Source organism: Thalassophryne amazonica, chromosome 6, assembly GCF_902500255.1.
Source record: "Thalassophryne amazonica chromosome 6, fThaAma1.1, whole genome shotgun sequence".
NCBI classification, from domain to species: Eukaryota; Metazoa; Chordata; class Actinopteri; order Batrachoidiformes; family Batrachoididae; genus Thalassophryne; species Thalassophryne amazonica.
The window spans coordinates 83,367-93,224 of NC_047108.1; the positions used below are offsets into that span (position 1 = coordinate 83,367).

Here is a 9,858-nt window from a genome sequence, read left to right on the forward strand (position 1 = left end):
CCGCTGTTCTCTTCTACTCGATTCTAATTCTATTCTGCTCTGTTTATGTCCCGCTGTTCTCTTCTACTCTGTTCTAATTCTATTCTGCTCTGTTTATGTCCCGCTGTTCTATTCTACTCTATTCTAATTCTATTCTGCTCTTTTATGTCCCGCTGTTCTCTTCTATTCAATTCTAATTCTATTCTGCTCTGTTTATGTCCCGCTGTTCTCTTCTACTCTATTCTAATTCTATTCTGCTCTGTTTATGTCCCGCTGTTCTCTTCTACTCTATTCTAATTCTATTCTGCTCTGTTTATGTTCTGCTTTTCTATTCTACTCTATTCTAATTGTATTTTGCTCTGTTTATGTCCCACTGTTCTATTCTACTCTATTCTAATTCTATTCTACTCTGTTTATGTCCCGCTGTTCTCTTCTACTCTATTCTAATTCTATTCTGCTCTGTTTATATCCCGCTGTTCTATTCTACTCTATTCTAATTCTATTCTTCTCTGTTTATGTCCTGCTGTTCTCTTCTACTCAATCTTAATTCTATTCTGCTCTGTTTATGTCCCGCTGTTCTATTCTACTCTATTCTAATTCTATTCTGCTCTGTTTATGTCCCGCTGTTCTCTTCTACTCTGTTCTGATTCTGTTCTGCTCTGTTTATGTTCCGCTGTTCTCTTCTACTCAATTCTAATTCTATTCTGCTGTTTATGTCCCACTGTTCTCTTCTACTCTATACTAATTCTATTTTTGTCTGTTTATGTCCCTCTGTTCTCTTCTACTCTATTCTAATTCTATTCTGCTCTGTTTATGTCCTGCTGTTCTCTTCTACTCGATTCTAATTCTATTCTGCTTTGTTTATGTCCCGTTGTTTTCTTCTACTCGATTCTAATTCTACTCTGCTCTGTTTATGTCCCGCTGTTCTCTTATACTCGATTCTAATTCTATTCTGCTATGTTTTTGTCCCGCTGTTCTCTTCTATTCGATTCTAATTCTACTCTGCTCTGTTTATGTCCAGCTGTTCTCTTCTACTCCATTCTAATTCTATTCTGCTCTGTTTATGTTCTGCTGTTCTATTCTACTCCATTCTAATTCTGTTCTGCTCTGTTTATGTCCCAGTGTTCTATTCTACTCTATTCTAATTCTATTCTGCTCTGTTTATGTCCCGCTGTTCTCTTCTACTCTATTCTAATTCTATTCTGCTCTGTTTATATCCTGCTGTTCTATTCTACTCTATTCTAATTCTATTCTTCTCTGTTTATGTCCTGCTGTTCTCTTCTACTCATTCTAATTCTATTCTGCTCTGTTTATGTCCCGCTGTTCTATTCTACTCGATTCTAATTCTATTCTGCTCTGTTTATGTCCCGCTGTTCTCTTCTACTCTATTCTAATTCTATTCTGCTCTGTTTATGTCCTGCTGTTCTCTTCTACTCGATTCTAATTCTATTCTGCTCTGTTTATGTCCCGCTGTTCTCTTCTACTCGATTCTAATTCTATTCTGCTCTGTTTATGTCCCGCTGTTCTCTTCTACTCTATTCTAATTCTATTCTGCTCTGTTTATGTCCCGCTGTTCTCTTCTACTCGATTCTAATTCTATTCTGCTCTGTTTATGTCCCGCTGTTCTCTTCTACTCGATTCTAATTCTATTCTGCTCTGTTATGTCCCACTGTTCTCTTCTACTCTATTCTAATTCTATTCTGCTCTGTTTATGTCCTGCTGTTCTCTTCTACTCGATTCTAATTCTATTCTGCTCTGTTTGTGTCCTGCTGTTCTCTTCTACTCTATTCTAATTCTATTCTGCTTTGTTTATGTCCCGCTGTTCTTTTCTACTCTATTCTAATTCTATTCTGCTCTGTTTATGTCCCTCTGTTCTATTCTGTTTATGTCCCGCTGTTCTATTCTACTCTATCCTAATTCTATTCTGCTCTGTTTATGTCCCACTGTTCTCTTCTACTCTATACTAATTCTATTTTTGTCTGTTTATGTCCCTCTGTTCTCTTCTACTCTATTCTAATTCTATTCTGCTCTGTTTACGTCCCGCTGTTCTCTTCTACTCTGTTCTAATTCTATTCTGCTGTTTATGTCCCGCTGTTCTGTTCTACTCTATTCTAATTCTATTCTTCTATGTTTATGTCCTGCTGTTCTCTTCTAATCTATTTTAATTCTATTCTGCTCTGTTATGTCCTGCTGTTCTATTCTACTCTATTCTAATTGTATTCTGCTCTGTTTATGTCCAGCTGTTCTATTCTACTCTATTCTAATTCTATTCTGCTCTGTTTATGTCCCGCTGTTCTCTTCTACTCGATTCTAATTCTATTCTGCTCTGTTTACGTCCCGCTGTTCTCTTCTACTCTGTTCTAATTCTATTCTGCTCTGTTTATGTCCCGCTGTTCTATTCTACTCTATTCTAATTCTATTCTGCTCTTTTTATGTCCCGCTGTTCTCTTCTATTCAATTCTAATTCTATTCTGCTCTGTTTATGTCCCGCTGTTCTCTTCTACTCTATTCTAATTCTATTCTGCTCTGTTTATGTCCCGCTGTTCTCTTCTACTCTATTCTAATTCTATTCTGCTCTGTTTATGTTCTGCTTTTCTATTCTACTCTATTCTAATTGTATTTTGCTCTGTTTATGTCCCACTGTTCTATTCTACTCTATTCTAATTCTATTCTACTCTGTTTATGTCCCGCTGTTCTCTTCTACTCTATTCTAATTCTATTCTGCTCTGTTTATATCCCGCTGTTCTATTCTACTCTATTCTAATTCTATTCTTCTCTGTTTATGTCCTGCTGTTCTCTTCTACTCAATCTTAATTCTATTCTGCTCTGTTTATGTCCCGCTGTTCTATTCTACTCTATTCTAATTCTATTCTGCTCTGTTTATGTCCCGCTGTTCTCTTCTACTCTGTTCTGATTCTGTTCTGCTCTGTTTATGTTCCGCTGTTCTCTTCTACTCGATTCTAATTCTATTCTGCTGTTTATGTCCCACTGTTCTCTTCTACTCTATACTAATTCTATTCTTCTCTGTTTATGTCCCTCTGTTCTCTTCTACTCTATTCTAATTCTATTCTGCTCTGTTTATGTCCTGCTGTTCTCTTCTACTCGATTCTAATTCTATTCTGCTTTGTTTATGTCCCGTTGTTTTCTTCTACTCGATTCTAATTCTACTCTGCTCTGTTTATGTCCCGCTGTTCTCTTATACTCGATTCTAATTCTATTCTGCTATGTTTTTGTCCCGCTGTTCTCTTCTATTCGATTCTAATTCTATTCTCCTCTGTTTATGTCCCGCTGTTCTCTTCTACTCCATTCTAATTCTATTCTGCTCTGTTTATGTTCTGCTGTTCTATTCTACTCCATTCTAATTCTATTCTGCTCTGTTTATGTCCCAGTGTTCTATTCTACTCTATTCTAATTCTATTCTGCTCTGTTTATGTCCCGCTGTTCTCTTCTACTCTATTCTAATTCTATTCTGCTCTGTTTATATCCTGCTGTTCTATTCTACTCTATTCTAATTCTATTCTTCTGTTTATGTCCTGCTGTTCTCTTCTACTCAATCTTAATTCTATTCTGCTCTGTTTATGTCCCGCTGTTCTATTCTACTCTATTCTAATTCTATTCTGCTCTGTTTATGTCCCGCTGTTCTATTCTACTCGATTCTAATTCTATTCTCTCTGTTTATGTCCTGCTGTTCTATTCTACTTGATTCTAATTCTATTCTGCTGTTTATCTCCCGCTGTTCTCTTCTACTCTATTATAATTATATTCTGCTCTGTTAAGGTCCCGCTGTTCTATTCTAATTCTATTCTGCTCTGTTTATGTCCCGCTGTTCTCTTCTACTTGATTCTAATTCTATTCTGCTCTGTTTATGTCCCACTGTTCTCTTCTACTCTATTCTAATTCTATTCTGCTTTGTTTATGTCCCGCTGTTCTCTTCTACTCTGTTCTAATTCTATTCTGGTCTGTTTATGTCCCGCTGTTCTATTCTACTCTATTCTAATTCTATTCTTCTCTGTTTACGTCCCGCTGTTCTCTTCTACTCTGTTCTAATTCTATTCTGCTGTTTATGTCCCGCTGTTGTGCTCTACTCTATTCTAATTCTATTCTTCTATGTTTATGTCCCGCTGTTCTCTTCTAATCTATTTTAATTCTATTCTGCTCTGTTATGTCCTGCTGTTCTATTCTACTCTATTCTAATTGTATTCTGCTCTGTTTATGTCCAGCTGTTCTATTCTACTCTATTCTAATTCTATTCTGCTCTGTTTATGTCCCGCTGTTCTCTTCTACTCGATTCTAATTCTATTCTGCTCTGTTTACGTCCCGCTGTTCTCTTCTACTCTGTTCTAATTCTATTCTGGTCTGTTTATGTCCCGCTGTTCTATTCTACTCTATTCTAATTCTATTCTTCTCTGTTTACGTCCCGTTGTTCTCTTCTACTCTGTTCTAATTCTATTCTGCTGTTTATGTCCCGCTGTTCTGTTCTACTCTATTCTAATTCTATTCTTCTATGTTTATGTCCCGCTGTTCTCTTCTAATCTATTTTAATTCTATTCTGCTCTGTTATGTCCTGCTGTTCTATTCTACTCTATTCTAATTGTATTCTGCTCTGTTTATGTCCAGCTGTTCTATTCTACTCTATTCTAATTCTATTCTGCTCTGTTTATGTCCCGCTGTTCTCTTCTACTCGATTCTAATTCTATTCTGCTCTGTTTACGTCCCGCTGTTCTCTTCTACTCTGTTCTAATTCTATTCTGCTCTGTTTATGTCCCGCTGTTCTATTCTACTCTATTCTAATTCTATTCTGCTCTGTTTATGTCCCGCTGTTCTATTCTACTCGATTCTAATTCTATTCTCTCTGTTTATGTCCTGCTGTTCTATTCTACTCGATTCTAATTCTATTCTGCTGTTTATCTCCCGCTGTTCTCTTCTACTCTATTCTAATTGTATTCTGCTCTGTTAAGGTCCCGCTGTTCTATTCTAATTCTATTCTGCTCTGTTTATGTCCCGCTGTTCTCTTCTACTCGATTCTAATTCTATTCTGCTCTGTTTATGTCCCACTGTTCTCTTCTACTCTATTCTAATTCTATTCTGCTTTGTTTATGTCCCGCTGTTCTCTTCTACTCTGTTCTAATTCTATTCTGGTCTGTTTATGTCCCGCTGTTCTATTCTACTCTATTCTAATTCTATTCTTCTCTGTTTACGTCCCGCTGTTCTCTTCTACTCTGTTCTAATTCTATTCTGCTGTTTATGTCCCGCTGTTCTCTTCTACTTGATTCTAATTCTATTCTGCTCTGTTTATGTCCCACTGTTCTCTTCTACTCTATTCTAATTCTATTCTGCTTTGTTTATGTCCCGCTGTTCTCTTCTACTCTGTTCTAATTCTATTCTGGTCTGTTTATGTCCCGCTGTTCTATTCTACTCTATTCTAATTCTATTCTTCTCTGTTTACGTCCCGCTGTTCTCTTCTACTCTGTTCTAATTCTATTCTGCTGTTTATGTCCCGCTGTTCTGTTCTACTCTATTCTAATTCTATTCTTCTATGTTTATGTCCCGCTGTTCTCTTCTAATCTATTTTAATTCTATTCTGCTCTGTTATGTCCTGCTGTTCTATTCTACTCTATTCTAATTGTATTCTGCTCTGTTTATGTCCAGCTGTTCTATTCTACTCTATTCTAATTCTATTCTGCTCTGTTTATGTCCCGCTGTTCTATTCTACTCTATTCTAATTCTATTCTGCTCTGTTTACGTCCCGCTGTTCTCTTCTACTCTGTTCTAATTCTATTCTGCTCTGTTTATGTCCCGCTGTTCTATTCTACTCTATTCTAATTCTATTCTGCTCTTTTTATGTCCCGCTGTTCTCTTCTATTCAATTCTAATTCTATTCTGCTCTGTTTATGTCCCGCTGTTCTCTTCTACTCTATTCTAATTCTATTCTGCTCTGTTTATGTCCCGCTGTTCTCTTCTACTCTATTCTAATTCTATTCTGCTCTGTTTATGTTCTGCTTTTCTATTCTACTCTATTCTAATTGTATTCTGCTCTGTTTATGTCCCACTGTTCTATTCTACTCTATTCTAATTCTATTCTTCTCTGTTTATGTCCCGCTGTTCTCTTCTACTCTATTCTAATTCTATTCTGCTCTGTTTATATCCCGCTGTTCTATTCTACTCTATTCTAATTCTATTCTTCTCTGTTTATGTCCTGCTGTTCTCTTCTACTCAATCTTAATTCTATTCTGCTCTGTTTATGTCCCGCTGTTCTATTCTACTCTATTCTAATTCTATTCTGCTCTGTTTATGTCCCGCTGTTCTATTCTACTCGATTCTAATTCTATTCTCTCTGTTTATGTCCTGCTGTTCTATTCTACTCGATTCTAATTCTATTCTGCTGTTTATCTCCCACTGTTCTCTTCTACTCTATTCTAATTGTATTCTGCTCTGTTAAGGTCCCGCTGTTCTATTCTAATTCTATTCTGCTCTGTTTATGTCCCGCTGTTCTATTCTACTCTATTCTAATTCTATTCTGCTCTGTTTACGTCCCGCTGTTCTCTTCTACTCTGTTCTAATTCTATTCTGCTCTGTTTATGTCCCGCTGTTCTATTCTACTCTATTCTAATTCTATTCTGCTCTTTTTATGTCCCGCTGTTCTCTTCTATTCAATTCTAATTCTATTCTGCTCTGTTTATGTCCCGCTGTTCTCTTCTACTCTATTCTAATTCTATTCTGCTCTGTTTATGTCCCGCTGTTCTCTTCTACTCTATTCTAATTCTATTCTGCTCTGTTTATGTTCTGCTTTTCTATTCTACTCTATTCTAATTGTATTCTGCTCTGTTTATGTCCCACTGTTCTATTCTACTCTATTCTAATTCTATTCTTCTCTGTTTATGTCCCGCTGTTCTCTTCTACTCTATTCTAATTCTATTCTGCTCTGTTTATATCCCGCTGTTCTATTCTACTCTATTCTAATTCTATTCTTCTCTGTTTATGTCCTGCTGTTCTCTTCTACTCAATCTTAATTCTATTCTGCTCTGTTTATGTCCCGCTGTTCTATTCTACTCTATTCTAATTCTATTCTGCTCTGTTTATGTCCCGCTGTTCTATTCTACTCGATTCTAATTCTATTCTCTCTGTTTATGTCCTGCTGTTCTATTCTACTCGATTCTAATTCTATTCTGCTGTTTATCTCCCGCTGTTCTCTTCTACTCTATTCTAATTGTATTCTGCTCTGTTAAGGTCCCGCTGTTCTATTCTAATTCTATTCTGCTCTGTTTATGTCCCGCTGTTCTCTTCTACTCGATTCTAATTCTATTCTGCTCTGTTTATGTCCCACTGTTCTCTTCTACTCTATTCTAATTCTATTCTGCTTTGTTTATGTCCCCGCTGTTCTCTTCTACTCTGTTCTAATTCTATTCTGGTCTGTTTATGTCCCGCTGTTCTATTCTACTCTATTCTAATTCTATTCTTCTCTGTTTACGTCCCGCTGTTCTCTTCTACTCTGTTCTAATTCTATTCTGCTGTTTATGTCCCGCTGTTCTCTTCTATTCAATTCTAATTCTATTCTGCTCTGTTTATGTCCCGCTGTTCTCTTCTACTCTATTCTAATTCTATTCTGCTCTGTTTATGTTCTGCTTTTCTATTCTACACTATTCTAATTGTATTCTGCTCTGTTTACGTCCCACTGTTCTATTCTACTCTATTCTAATTCTATTCTACTCTGTTTATGTCCCGCTGTTCTCTTCTACTCGATTCTAATTCTATTCTGCTCTGTTTACGTCCCGTTGTTCTCTTCTACTCTGTTCTAATTCTATTCTGCTATGTTTTTGTCCCGCTGTTCTCTTCTACTCTATTCTAATTCTATTCTTCCCTGTTTATGTCCCGCTGTTCTATTCTACTCTATTCTAATTCTATTCTGCTCTGTTTATGTCCTGTTGTTTTCTTCTACTCGATTCTCATTCTACTCTGCTCTGTTTATGTCCCGCTGTTCTCTTCTACTCGATTCTAAATGTATTCTGCTCTGTTTATGTCCTGCTGTTCTCTTCTACTCCATTCTAATTCTATTCTGCTCTGTTTATGTTTCGCTGTTCTCTTCTACTCTATTCTAATTCTATTCTGCTCTGTTTATGTCCCGCTGTTCTCTTCTACTCTATTCTAATTCTATTCTGCTCTGTTTATGTCCTGCTGTTGTATTCTACTCTATTCTAATTGTATTCTGCTCTGTTTATGTCCCGCTGTTCTATTCTACTCTATTCTAATTCTATTCTGCTCTGTTTATGTCCCGCTGTTGTCTTCTACTCCATTCTAATTCTATTCTGCTCTGTTTATGTCCCGCTGTTCTATTCTAATTCTATTCTGCTCTGCTATATTGGTCTAATATTCTTCTCTATTCTATTCTGTTCTCTTCTGCACTGCTCATGTCCTGCTCTTCCATTCTACTCTACTCTTCTGCTCTATTCACGTTTTGCTGTTCTGTTCTGCTTGGTTCTCTTCTGCTCTGTTCTCCTAAAGAGTTAAGGTGCCGGGTTTAGGTGCAGAGTTAACGCCCGGGTTTGTGGTTGATAATTGTGATGATCTCATCATAATCCAAATAGTCACTAATTTCCCTTTCAAATGACAAGAGGGACAAGTGGTTGAGACGGTCAGTGTTCATCTTTGATCTAAGGTCATTTTTGATGCGGTTGAGCAAAGACTTTCTACACTGCATGAGGTTATAGGAATGTTAAGGATGACTTGAAGGACTCTGTGTTATGTGCTGGGGTGTTTGGCTGGCTTGGTTTTTGTTTTCTGTTTCTCCCACCAGGTGGTATTCATTCAGGACTGAGTGGCTGAGCATTAGGACCTCACCCTGCCTGAGGTTTGGTTTCACGTGCAGGTCATCAGGACTCACAGCTGTGGTGTATTCTGTCTTGATCAGAGATTGCTGCACTTAAACCTTGAATGCACAGTGTGTGATTGCCAGAGACTCGACCTTGTGAGCAGACGTGTGAGATCGGCGTCGGGAGAACAATCTCACCATTACGGACGCAGAGACCGCTCCAGGTTTGACGCCACAGTCTGTGAAGGAGGATTGGGTGAGGTCTCACGCTCTTCAGCACACTTCCTGAGGTAATTTGGTTTTGGTGACTTTTATGAAGTAATGACAGTGGATTTGGTGTCCCTCACACCTTGTGTTATTGAGTTGTCACGTTATGCTAATTGTCTAATCAGCTTCTGCTGCAGTGGAGATTTGAACTGAGTTGTTCCGTGCCTGCAGGGTGAGAAGCTGATATATATTTAAGCCAGGAAGTGTTTGCTGATTGTGTGCACCTTTGAGCTGTGTCTCTCTGGGTGGAGAGTGTTGGACTCACCTCATGTTTTCTTTCTTCACAGACTCGGTTTGTCGCGGCCGCCTGGGGGGTGTCGGCGGGGTCCCTGGGTCCGAACTGCTGTGGCTCCAGACCGTTTGCGCTGCTGAGAGCGCGCCGTGTTTTCACCTCACCAGACCGCGGACATTTTTGGTTGTTTATCACTAAACTCACTAATATTATTAAATTCTGTTATCTTTTGAACCGTGCTCTGCTTATTTTATGCTGGGTCCTGTCAAATGCTGGGTCGGTGCTCCGACCGCGTCCGACACATAACACTTTGTTCAGGTTTGGGAATATGTCTGCTGGACAGATGTCCAGTACCTCCATCAGTTAAGGAAAGTTTTCTTTCAAGGCTTTCCTTTTCAGTTGCTCGTAGAATCCCTCCAACTCTGCATCCCTGACTGAAATGTTGTAGTGATGATTACATACAGAGCGTAGAGATTCCTTCTCGCCAAAGGTTTGTGACTGTGGTAGGAAAGCTGCCGTACTGGTCCTCCTGGAAGCGGGTATCAAGCTTGGTCAGCTGCCTGTCAGAAAAAGA

At 38.1% G+C, this 9,858-nt stretch overlaps 1 long non-coding RNA gene across 1 annotated transcript; it reads right to left on the reverse strand.

Annotated features, from left to right (window-relative positions):
* Window positions 1–226: 226 nt before the first annotated feature.
* Window positions 227–1,416, reverse strand: LOC117511750. Its single transcript, XR_004561069.1, has 2 exons — window positions 765–1,416; window positions 227–617 (listed from the first exon to the last, which is right to left on the reverse strand). It is a non-coding gene; the product is annotated as an uncharacterized LOC117511750 (long non-coding RNA).
* Between the last annotated feature and the right edge of the window lie 8,442 nt (window positions 1,417–9,858).